This window comes from Nycticebus coucang, chromosome 6, assembly GCF_027406575.1.
Source record: "Nycticebus coucang isolate mNycCou1 chromosome 6, mNycCou1.pri, whole genome shotgun sequence".
NCBI classification, from domain to species: domain Eukaryota; kingdom Metazoa; phylum Chordata; class Mammalia; order Primates; family Lorisidae; genus Nycticebus; species Nycticebus coucang.
In genome coordinates, this window is record NC_069785.1 from 29,560,042 (window position 1) to 29,572,145 (window position 12,104).

Here is a 12,104-nt window from a genome sequence, read left to right on the forward strand (position 1 = left end):
TGGTTGTTTTTTTGTTTGTTTGTTTGTTTGTTTTGATGTTGTTGATGTTATTTTGTTTTTTAAGTTCAACCTTTTCCATACAGATCCTTTTCCTTTCTCAATTTTTCTAGTTTAATTATAATTTCCCATTGCTGTCTTTTTCAATACCTAGAACTTCATTTTTGCTAGTGTTTCTACTGCTATTATTTGGTTTTTCACCCAATTTTATCCTGTAAAGTTTTCTGTTTGCTTGTTTTGGTTTGATTTATAGCATTTTTGTCTTTCCTCTCTACTGGGTGGAGGTGGGGTACTGTGTCTGATCAGGTTAGCAAAGAGCTGCTGACCTCAAGGGAACCACCCAACTGGGCACCCCCAAAAGGTGGGGTTTTTTTAAGGTTGTGTAGAAGTACCCTACTGTACACCTATATTGTTCTGTCTCCCTCTTTCTGTGCCTCTCTTCTTTTTGTCAATATTCCTTTTACCCACCCCCTCTCCTTTCTCTATTTTTCTGTTTTTTCTTATCACTCGGTCCTCCTTTCTTTCATCCCTTTTTTGCTCTTCAACCTTCTCACCCTTCTGGTCCTGTAACGCTTAGTCCACAGACACGAGAACTTAAAGAGCAAGAGGAAGTGAAAGGAAAATTAGGGCAAGGAAACAGATAAAAGTAACCACTCATGAGGAAGAATCAGCAGAAAACTCCAGGCAACATGAAGAACCAGTCTAGAACAACCCCACCAAGGGACCATGAGGTAGCTACTGCAGATGATTCCACCTATGAAGAAATGTTAGGAGTGACAGAAAGGGAATTTAGAATACACATGTTGAAAACAATGAAAGAAATGATGGAAACAAGGAAGGAAACTGCTAATAAAGTGGAAAATAACCAAAAGCAAATCCAAAAACAGAATCAAATCAGAGATGAACGATATGAAGAATATAAAAAGGATATAGCACAGCTGAAGGAACTGAAACAATCAATTAGGGAACTTAAAGATGCAATGGAAAGTATCAGCAACAGGTTAGACCATGCAGAAGAAAGAATTTCAGAGGTAGAAGACAAAGTTCTTGAGATAAATCAGATAGTAAAAGAGGCAGAAAAGAAGAGAGAGAAAGCAGAATGTTCACTGTCAGAATTATGGGACTTTATGAAGCGTTCCAACATACGAGTTATAGGAATTCCAGAAGGGAAAGAAGAATGCCCCAGAGGAATGGAAGCCATACTAGACAATATTATAAAAGAAAATTTCCCAAATATCACCAAAGATTCTGACACACTGCTTTCAGAGGGATATTGGACCGCAGGTCGCCTCAACTCTAACTGAGCTTCTCCAAGATACACTGTGATGAACCTGTCCAAAGTCAAGACAAAAGAAAAGATTCTGCAAGCTGCCAGGAGTAAGCGCCAGTTGATCTACAGGGACAAATCCATCAGAGTGACCGCAGACTTCTCTAATGAAACTTTCCAAGCAAGAAGACAATGGTCATCTACCTTTAATCTACTTAAACAGAACAATTTCCAGCCCAGAATTCTGTACCCCGCTAAGCTAAGCTTCAAAATTGACGGAGAAATCAAATCATTTACGGATATACAAACATTGAGGAAATTCGCCACAACAAGACCAGCTCTACAGGAAATACTTCAACCTGTTCTGCACACTGACCACCACAATGGATCAGCAGCAAAGTAAGAACTCAGAAATTAAAGGACAGAACCTAACCTCCACACTGATGCAAAAGATAAAACTAAGCAATGGACTCTCACAAAATAAGACGAATAGAATACTACCACACTTATCAATTATCTCAATAAATGTTAATGGCTTGAATTCCCCACTGAAGAGACATAGATTGGCTGACTGGATTAAAAAACACAAGCCATCCATTTGCTGTCTGCAAGAAACACACCTGGCTTCAAAAGACAAATTAAAGCTCCGAGTCAAGGGTTGGAAGACAATTTTTCAGGCAAATGGAATTCAGAAGAAAAGAGGAGTTGCAATCTTATTTTCAGATACATGTGGATTTAAAGCAACTAAAGTCAAAAAAGACAAAGATGGTCACTTTATATTGGTCAAGGGAAAAATACAACAAGAAGACATTTCAATTCTAAATATCTATGCACCCAATTTAAATGCTCCCAGATTCTTGAAACAGACCTTACTCAGTCTGAGCAACATGATATCTGATAATACCATAAAAAAAGGGGACTTTAACACTCCTCTTACAGAGCTGGACAGATCCTCTAAACAGAAATTAAACAAAGATATAAGAGATTTAAATGAGACCCTAGAACAACTGTGCTTGACAGACGCATATAGAACAATCCACCCCAAAGATAAAGAATATACATTCTTCTCATCACCCCATGGAACATTCTCCAAAATTGATCATATCCTGGGACACAAAACAAATATCAACAGAATCAAAAGAATTGAAATTTTACCTTGTATCTTCTCAGACCATAAGGCACTAAAGGTGGAACTCAACTCTAACCAAAATGCTCAACCCCACCCAAAGACATGGAAATTAAACAATCTTCTGTTGAATAACAGATGGGTGAAGGAAGAAATAAAACAGGAAATCATTAACTTCCTTGAGCATAACAACAATGAAGACACAAGCTACCAAAACCTGTGGGATACTGCAAAAGCAGTTTTGAGAGGAAAATTCATCGCTTTAGATGCCTACATTCGAAAAACAGAAAGAGAGCACATCAACAATCTCACAAGAGATCTTATGGAATTGGAAAAAGAGGAACAATTGAAGCTAAACTCAGTAGAAGAAAAGAAATATCCAAAATCAAATCAGAGATCAATGAAATTGAAAACAAAAGAATCATTCAGAAAATTAATGAAACAAGGAGTTGGTTTTTTGAAAAAATAAATAAAATAGATAAACCATTGGCCAGACTAACGAGGAATAGAAGAGTGAAATCTCTAGTAACCTCAATCAGAAATGATAAAGGGGAAATAACAACTTATCCCACAGAGATACAAGACATCATCTCTGAATACTACCAGAAACTCTATGCCCGGAAATTTGACAATGTGAAGGAAATGGATAAATATTTGGAATCACACCCTCTCCCTAGACTTAGCCAGGAAGAAATAGAGCTCCTGAACAGACCAATTTCAACACTGAGATCAAAGAAACAATAAAAAATTTTCCAACCAAAAAATGCCCTGGTCCAGATGGCTTCACTCCAGAATTCTATTAAACCTTCAAGGAAGAGCTTATTCCTGTACTGCAGAAATTATTCCAAAAAATTGAGGAAGAAGAAATCTTCCCCAACACATTCTATGAAGCAAACATCACCCTGATACCAAAACCAGGAAAAGACCCAAACAAAAAGGAGAATTTCAGACCCATCTCCCTCATGAATATAGATGCAAAAATCCTCAACAAAATCCTAGCCAATAGATTACAGCTTATCATCAAAAAAGTCATTCATCATGATCGAGTAGGCTTCATCCCAGGGATGCAAGGCTGGTTTAACATACACAAGTCCATAAACGTTATCCACCATATTAACAGAGGCAAAAATAAAGATCACATGATCCTCTCAATAGATGCAGAAAAAGCATTTGATAAAATCCAGCATCCTTTTCTTTTTTTTTTTTTTTTTTTTTTGTAGAGACAGAGTTTCACTTTATTGCCCTCGGTAGAGTGCCGTGGCATCAAACAGCTCACAGCAACCTCCAACTCCTGGGCTTAGGCGATTCTCCTGCCTCAGCCTCCTGAGTAGCTGGGACTACAGGTGCCCACCACAACGCCCGGCTATTTTTTTGGGGTGCCGGCCCCATATGCCGAGGGTGATGGGTTCAAACCCAGCCCCAGCCAAACTGCAGCATCCTTTTCTAATTAGAACACTGAAGCATATAGGCATAGGTGGCACATTTCTAAAACTGATTGAAGCTATCTATGACAAACCCACAGCCAATATTTTACTGAATGGAGTAAAACTCAAAGCTTTTCCTCTTAGAACTGGAACCAGACAAGGTTGTCCTCTGTCACCTTTACTATTCAACGTAGTGCTGGAAGTTCTAGCCAATACAATTAGGCAAGACAAGGAAATAAAGGGAATCCAAATGGGAGCAGAGGAGGTCAAACTCTCCCTCTTTGCTGACGACATGATCTTATACTTAGAGAACCCCAAAGACTCAACCACAAGACTCCTAGAAGTCATCAAAAAATACAATAATGGGGAGGCGGAGCAAGATGGCAGCCGAGTAACAGCTTCCTTGCATCTGGGCACCGTGAGTCTGGGGAGATAGGACTCCAGGCATCTCTGGCTGGTGGGAACTGCCTATCATCACTCCTATGAAGATACAGGGAGTCAGCGAGAGACTTCCGGACCCCAAGAGGAGGACTAAAACAGTGGAAAACCAGCAAGTGGTCGCGTGTGTTCAATCCGTCTAAACCCGCCCACAACTGTAAGTTCAGTAGCAGCGAGACTGCAAACCAGAAAGGCCTTACCTGTGAACTGTTTTGATGTCCTTGGACTTGGCACTGAGTTAAACTGCCTTGGGGAAGGCCTGAGCGGGAGTGCGGAAAACTTTGGCCGTTGTCTAGGGCCCCAGTCTGAGCCGCTGAGCCAGACAGAGCTAATAGTGTTTGGCGGTGGGTCACACGGATCCATTGTCAGTGATCTGCCCCGGCAAGCTCCGCCCTCAGGGTGGCAGAGCTAGAAACGGGTGGGAGCTGGTAACCCAGCAACCAAGTAGCCTAAGGGTGGGGTTTGAGCCGCCTTATAGCCCTAACCCTCAGGGGCAAAGTGAGACCGGTTTTGGCACAGTGGGTAAGTGGATAGCCACTTCAGCAGCGATTCCAGCGAGAAAGCTGGGAAAGCTTCCGCTCAGCAAGTTTACAAGTTCAAAGGGCCTTTTAAGTAGGCTGAAGAGAGATTTAGGGTGTCTACCTGCTGGGGTTTGAGAAATCAGCAGCCTCCAGTCGTATCAGAACTGTGACAAACATCTCATACCCCAGAAGACCACGTGTTGCCCAGACAATATTCAATAACATATACAAACTGCTTTGTTTTTGGTTCTGTATTTTTTTCTTTTTTTTTTGTTTGGCTGTTTCTTTTGTTTGTTTATTTTGGCATTGCTGATGTTCTTTTGTTTTTTGAATTTCAATCTTTTCCACACAGATCCCTTTTTCTTTCTCAATTTTCCTAGTTTAATTATAATTTCCCATTCCTGCCTTTTTTAATAACTTCAACTTCATTTTTGCTAGTGTTTCTACCAATATAATTTGGTTTTTCACCCAATTTTATCCCCGTAAAGTTTTCTGTTTGCTTCCTTTGGTTTGATTTATAGCATTTTTGTCTTTCCTCTCTACTTGGTGGAGGTGGGGTACTGTGTCTGATCAGGTTAGCAAAGAGCTGCTGACCTCAAGGGAACCACGCAACTGGGCACCCCCAGAAGGTGGGGTTTTTTAAGGTTGTGTCAAAGTACCCTACTGTACACCTATATTGCCCTGTCTCCCTCTTTCTGTGCCTCTCTTCTTTTTGTCAATATTCCTTATACCCACCCCCTCTTCTTTCTCTATCTTTCTTTTTTTCTTATCACTTGGTCCTCCTTTCTTTCATCCCCTTTTTTTGCTCTTCAACCTTCTCACCCTTCTGGTCCTGTAACCCTTAGTCCACAGGCACAAGAACTTAAAGAGCAAGAGGAAGTGAAAGGAAAATTAGGGCAAGGAAACAGATAAAAGAAATCACTCATGAGGAAGAATCAGCAGAAAACTCCAGGCTACATGAAGAACCAGTCTAGAACAACCCCACCAAGGGACCATGAGGTAGCTACTACAGATGATTCCACCAGTATAGAAATGTTAGGAATGACAGAAAGGGAATTTAGAATACACATGTTGAAAACAATGAAAGAAATGATGGAAACAATGAAGGAAATTGCTGATAAAGTGGAAAATAACCAAAAGGAAATCCAAAAACAGAATCAAATAAGAGATGAACGATATGAAGAATATAAAAAGGATATAGCAGACCTGAAGGAACTGAAACAGTCAATTAGGGAACTTAAAGATACAATGGAAAGTATCAACAACAGGTTAGACCATGCAGAAGAAAGAATTTCAGAGGTAGAAGACAAAGTTCTTGAGATAACTCAGACAGTAAAAGAGGCAGAAAAGAAGAGAGAGAAAGCAGAACGTTCACTGTCAGAATTATGGGACTTTATGAAGCGTTCCAACATGCGAGTTATAGGAATTCCAGAAGGGGAAGAAGAATGCCCCAGAGGAATGGAAGCCATACTAGAGAATATTATAAAAGAAAATTTCCCAAACATCAACAAAGAGTCTGACACACTGCTTTCAGAGGGATATCAGACCCCGTGTCACCTCAACACTAACCGAGCTTCTCCAAGACACATTGTGATGAACCTGTCCAAAGTCAAGACAAAGGAAAAGATTCTGCAAGCTGCCAGGAGTAAGCGCCAGTTGACCTACCGGGGCAAATCCATCAGAGTGACCACAGACTTCTCTAATGAAACTTTCCAAGCAAGAAGACAATGGTCATCTACCTTTAATCTACTTAAACAGAACAATTTTCAGCCCAGAATTCTGTACCCTGCTAAGCTAAGCTTCAAAATTGACGGAGAAATCAAATGATTTACGGATATACAAACATTGAGGAAATTCGCCACAACAAGACCAGCTCTACAGGAAATACTTCAACCTGTTCTGCACACTGACCACCACAATGGATCAGCAGCAAAGTAAGAACTCAGAAATCAAAGGACAGAACCTAACCTCCACACTGATGCAAAAGACAAAACTAAGCAATGGACTCTCACAAAATAAGACGAATAGAATACTACCACACTTATCAATTATCTCAATAAATGTTAATGGCTTGAATTCCCCACTGAAGAGACATAGATTGGCTGACTGGATTAAAAAACACAAGCCATCCATTTGCTGTCTGCAAGAAACACACCTGGCTTCAAAAGACAAATTAAAGCTCCGAGTCAAGGGTTGGAAGACAATTTTTCAGGCAAATGGAATTCAGAAGAAAAGAGGAGTTGCAATCTTATTTTCAGATACATGTGGATTTAAAGCAACTAAAGTCAAAAAAGACAAAGATGGTCACTTTATATTGGTCAAGGGAAAACTACAACAAGAAGACATTTCAATTTTAAATATTTATGCACCCAATTTAAATGCTCCCAGATTCTTGAAACAGACCTTACTCAGTCTGAGCAATATGATATCTGATAATACCATCATAACAGGGGACTTTAACACTCCTCTTACAGAGCTGGACAGATCCTCTAAACAGAAATTAAACAAAGATGTAAGAGATTTAAATGAGACCCTAGAACATCTATGCTTGATAGACGCATATAGAACACTCCACCCCAAAGATAAAGAATATACATTCTTCTCATCACCCCATGGAACATTCTCCAAAATTGATCATATCCTGGGACACAAAACAAGTATCAACAGAATCAAAAGAATTGAAATTTTACCTTGTATCTTTTCAGACCATAAGGCACTAAAGGTGGAACTCAACTCTAACAAAAATGCTCGACCCCACCCAAAGGCATGGAAACTAAACAATCTTCTGTTGAATAACATGGGTGAAGGAAGAAATAAAACAGGAAATCATTAACTTCCTTGAGCATAACAACAATGAAGACACAAGCTACCAAAACCTGTGGGATACTGCAAAAGCAGTTTTGAGAGGAAAATTCATCACTTTAGATGCCTACATTCGAAAAACAGAAAGAGAGCACATCAACAATCTCACAAGAGATCTTATGGAATTGGAAAAAGAAGAACAATCTAAGCCTAAACTCAGTAGAAGAAAAGAAATATCCAAAATCAAATCAGAGATCAATGAAATTGAAAACGAAAGAATCATTCAGAAAATTAATGAAACAAGGAGTTGGTTTTTTGAAAAAATAAATAAAATAGATAAACCATTGGCCAGACTAACTAGAAATAGAAAAGTAAAATCTCTAATAACCTCAATCAGAAACGATAAAGGGGAAATAACAACTGATCCCACAGAGATACAAGAGATCATCTCTGAATACTACCAGAAACTCTATGCCCAGAAATTTGACAATGTGAAAGAAATGGATCAATATTTGGAATCACACCCTCTCCCTAGACTTAGCCAGGATGAAATAGACCTCCTGAACAGACCAATTTCAAGCACTGAGATCAAAGAAACAATAAAAAAGCTTCCAACTAAAAAATGCCCTGGTCCAGATGGCTTCACTCCAGAATTCTATCAAAACTTCAAGGAAGAGCTTATTCCTGTACTGCAGAAATTATTCCAAAAAACTGAGGAAGAAGGAATCTTCCCCAACACATTCTATGAAGCAAACATCACCCTGATACCAAAACCAGGAAAAGACCCAAACAAAAAGGAGAATTTCAGACCAATCTCACTCATGAATATAGATGGAAAAATTCTCAACAAAATCCTAGCCAATAGATTACAGCTTATCATCAAAAAAGTCATTCATCATGATCAAGTAGGCTTCATCCCAGGGATGCAAGGCTGGTTTAACATACGCAAGTCCATAAACGTTATCCACCATATTAACAGAGGCAAAAATAAAGATCACATGATCCTCTCAATAGATGCAGAAAAAGCATTTGATAAAATCCAGCATCCTTTTCTAATTAGAACACTGAAGAGTATAGGCATAGGTGGCACACTTCTAAAACTGATTGAAGCTATCTATGACAAACCCACAGCCAATATTTTACTGAATGGAGTAAAACTCAAAGCTTTTCCTCTTAGAACTGGAACCAGACAAGGTTGTCCTCTGTCACCTTTACTATTCAACGTAGTGCTGGAAGTTCTAGCCAATACAATTAGGCAAAAAAGGAAATAAAGGGAATCCAAATGGGAGCAGAGGAGGTCAAACTCTCCCTCTTTGCTGATGACATGATCTTATACTTAGAGAACCCCAAAGACTCAACCACAAGACTCAGAGAAGTCATCGAAAAATACAGTAATGTTTCAGGATATAAAATCAATGTCCACAAGTCAGTAGCCTTTGTGTACACCAATAACAGTCAAGATGAGAAGCTAATTAAGGACACAACTCCCTTCACCATAGTTTCAAAGAAAATGAAATACCTAGGAATATACCTAACGAAGGAGGTGAAGGACCTCTATAAAGAAAACTATGAACTCCTCAGAAAGGAAATAGCAGAGGATATTAACAAATGGAAGAACATACCATGTTCATGGATTGGAAGAATCAACATTGTTAAAATGTCTATACTTCCCAAAGCAATCTACCTATTCAATGCCATTCCTATCAAAGTACCTACATCGTACTTTCAAGATTTGGAAAAAATGATTCTGCGTTTTGTATGGAACCGGAAAAATCCCCGAATAGCTAAGGCAGTTCTTAGTAACAAAAATAAAGCTGGGGGCATCAGCATACCAGATTTTAGTCTGTACTACAAAGCCATAGTGCTCAAGACAGCATGGTACTGGCACAAAAACAGAGACATAGACACTTGGAATCGAATTGAAAACCAAGAAATGAAACTAACATCTTACAACCACCTAATCTTTGATAAACCAAACAAGAACTTACCTTGGGGGAAAGACTCCCTATTCAATAAATGGTGTTGGGAGAACTGGATGTCTACATGTAAAAGACTGAAACTGGACCCACACCTTTCCCCACTCACAAAAATTGATTCAAAATGGATAAAGGACTTAAATTTAAGGCATGAAACAATAAAAATCCTCCAAGAAAGCATAGGAAAAACACTGGAAGAGACTGGCCTGGGGGAAGACTCATGAAGAAGACTGCCATGGCAATTGCAACAACAACAAAAATAAACAAATGAGACTTCATTAAACTGAAAAGCTTCTGTACAGCTAAGGACACAATAACCAAAGCAAAGAGACAACCTACACAATGGGAAAGGATATTTGCATATTTTCAATCAGACAAAAGCTTGATAACCAGGATCTATAGAGAACTCAAATTAATCCACATGAAAAAAGCCAACAATCCCTTATATCAATGGGCAAGAGACATGAATAGAACTTTCTCTAAAGACGACAGACGAATGGCTAACAAACACATGAAAAAATGTTCATCATCTCTATATATTAGAGAAATGCAAATCAAAACAACCCTGAGATATCATCTAACCCCAGTGAGAATGGCCCACATCACAAAATCTCAAAACTGCAGATGCTGGCGTGGATGTGGAGAGAAGGGAACACTTTTACACTGCTGGTGGGACTGCAAACTAGTACAACCTTTCTGGAAGGAAGTATGGAGAAACCTCAAAGCACTCAAGCTAGACCTCCCATTTGATCCTGCAATCCCATTACTGGGCATCTACCCAGAAGGAAAAAAATCCTTTTATCATAAGGACACTTGTTCTAGACTGTTTATTGCAGCTCAATTTACCATTGCCAAAATGTGGAAACAGCCTAAATGCCCACCAACCCAGGAATGGATTAACAAGCTGTGGTATATGTATACCATGGAATACTATTCAGCTATTAAAAAAAATGGAGACTTTACATCCTTCGTATTAACCTGGATGGAAGTGGAAGACATTATTCTTAGTAAAGCATCACAAGAATGGAGAAGCATGAATCCTATATACTCAATCTTGATATGAGGACAATTAATGACAATTAAGTTTATGGGGGGGGGAAGCAGTAAGAGGGATGGAGGGAGGAGGGTGGGGCCTTAGTGTGTGTCACACTTTATGGGGGCAAGACATGATTGCAAGAGGGACTTTACCTAACAATTGCAATCAGTGTAACTGGCTTATTGTACCCTCAATGAATCCCCAACAATAAAAAAAAAAAAAAAAAAATACAGTAATGTTTCAGGATATAAAATCAATGTCCACAAGTCAGTAGCCTTTGTATACACCAATAACAGTCAAGATGAGAAGCTAATTAAGGACACAACTCCCTTCACCATAGTCTCAAAGAAAATGAAATACCTAGGAATATACCTAATGAAGGAGGTGAAGGAACTCTATAAAGAAAACTATGAACTCCTCAGAAAGGAAATAGCAGAGGATATTAACAAATGGAAGAACATACCATGCTCATGGATGGGAAGAATCAACATTGTTAAAATGTCTATACTTCCCAAAGCAATCTACCTATTCAATGCCATTCCTATCAAAATACCAACATCGTACTTTCAAGATTTGGAAAAAATGATTCTGCGTTTTGTATGGAACTGGAAAAAACCCCATATAGCTAAGGCAGTTCTTAGTAACAAAAATAAAGCTGGGGGCATCAGCATACCAGATTTTAGTCTGTACTACAAAGCCATAGTGCTCAAGACAGCATGGTACTGGCACAAAAACAGAGACATAGACACTTGGAATCAAATTGAAAACCAAGAAATGAAACTAACATCTTACAACCACCTAATCTTCGATAAACCAAACAAGAACATACGTTGGGGGAAAGACTCCCTATTCAATAAATGGTGTTGGGAGAACTGGATGTCTACATGTAAAAGACTAAAACTGGACCCACACCTTTATCCACTCACAAAAATTGATACAAGATGGATAAAGGACTTAAATTTAAGGCATGAAATAATAAAAATCCTCCAAGAAAGCATAGGAAAAACACTGGAAGATATTGGCCTGGGGAAAGACTTCATTAAGAAGACTGCCATGGCAATTGCAACAACTACAAAAATAAACAAATGGGACTTCATTAAACTGAAAAGCTTCTGTACAGCTAAGGACACAATAACCAAAGCAAAGAGACAACCTACACAATGGGAAAGGATATTTGCATATTTTCAATCAGACAAAAGCTTGATAACTAGGATCTATAGAGAACTCAAATTAATCCACATGAAAAAAGCCAACAATCCCTTATATCAATGGGCAAGAGACATGAATAGAACTTTCTCTAAAGACGACAGACGAATGGCTAACAAACACATGAAAAAATGTTCATCATCTCTATATATTAGAGAAATGCAAATCAAAACAACCCTGAGATATCATCTAACCCCAGTGAGAATGGCCCACATCACAAAATCTCAAAACTGCAGATGCTGGCGTGGATGTGGAGAGAAGGGAACACTTTTACACTGCTGGTGGGACTGCAAACTAGTACAACCTTTTTG